This window comes from Gossypium arboreum, chromosome 13 (assembly GCF_025698485.1).
Source record: "Gossypium arboreum isolate Shixiya-1 chromosome 13, ASM2569848v2, whole genome shotgun sequence".
NCBI classification, from domain to species: Eukaryota; Viridiplantae; Streptophyta; class Magnoliopsida; order Malvales; family Malvaceae; genus Gossypium; species Gossypium arboreum.
Window position 1 is genome coordinate 12,560,611 of NC_069082.1, and position 1,650 is coordinate 12,562,260.

The following is a 1,650-nucleotide window of genomic DNA, read 5'->3' on the forward strand; positions in this document are numbered from 1 at the left end:
GAGCTTTGTATTTTGGGTTAGGGTTTGTTTTGATTTTCTCCATCTTGTATTCTTCAATTATTTGCTCATTTAGTGAAGTCTTATTTGCCCGTGATTTTTTATCCTCTTTATTTGGAAGAGTTTTTTCACGTAAATATTTGTGTGTTTGATCTTCTCTACTTTTATTGTTCGTTATTTATTTAGGTTTATCCACAACAAAATGATATCAAAGCTTGGTTAGGATTCAGCAATCAACCCGTTCAAAGATGGCCACAATGAGATTCGATATCGAGAAGTTCGATGGGATCAAAAATTTCATTTTATGGCAAATTCGAATAGCTGCAATACTGGTTCAGAATGGCCTAAAGAAGGTCGTTACAAGGCAAAAGCCCGCAGATTCGGATCAGTCGAAATGTGATGAGCTTGATGTGAAGGCTCAGTCTATAATTCAGTTGTGCCTCACGAACAATATTTTGCAAGAGGTGATTGTGGAGAAAATAACATTTGGCTTATGGATAAAGTCAGAAAGCCTTTACATGACAAAGTACCTGGCTAATTGATTGGTGTTGAAACAACGGCTATACACATTTCGTATGGCCGAAGGTGCGTACATTAGGGCTCACATCAATGAATTAGTTACTCTCTTGAATAATCTAAAAAATGTCGAGGTTAATATAGATGATGAAGATCAAGTTATGATATTATTGTGCTCTTTGCCTCCTTCATATAAGTCTTTCAAAAAGACCCAGATTTAATTATAGACAATTTATCTACAAGGAGTTAGGTTCAAATAGCAATTCAGATAGGCAAACCACAGTTTTGGTTGTGAGAAGCAGGACTAGATCGAAGTCGAGGAATTGAGACAAGATATATGGCTACTGTAAGAAGTTAGGTCACATTAAGGTAGAGTGTTATAAGTTGCAAAATAAGAATATGATGGCTGCTGAGAGCAATGACAAAGGAAAACAAAAGGCTAAGGTAGTCAATGCTAGTGTGGCCGACGACAAGGGTGATGATTGGTTGCCAATGTCTACGACCAAAATGTCTAAGCTTACTTCCGAGTGGATCTTGGATTCGAGGTCAAGTCCTAAGTTAAGGTGGATATTTGTGGAGTATGTGTCACTTTTTTTTGGTCAAACCAGAGTTAAAAGAAGGGGCGATGTCGCAGCGAGAAATCATGTGACGTCACAACGATGTGACAACGTTTGAAATAAAGCAAACAAAGGCAATGTCGCGATGAATTCTATCTCAAAGCAAATGCGTAATTAGACTTTCAGTAGGGTTACTTTTCCCAGGTAAACTCTGATTATTCTAGAGATATTTCAGTCAAATTAAAACTCTAATCTTATCCTATAAAAAGGACCTTAGTAACCCTAGAATAGATATATTCATAACATCAAGATTAAGAGAGAGTTTTGAGGTAATTTTGTATTTTAGCCAGAGAGTTTTGTATTTTGGGTTAGGGTTTGTTTTGATTATATTCATCTTGTACTCTTCGATTATTTTCTTATTTAGTGAAGTCTCCCTTGCCCGCAATTTTTTATTCTCATTATCTGGAGGATTTTTTCCATGTAACTCATTGTTTATTCAAGTTTATCCCTAACACTATTGTAACACCCCAAACTCGGCCCAGACGTTATGGTCGAATCTGACGTGCCACATAGAAGTCTA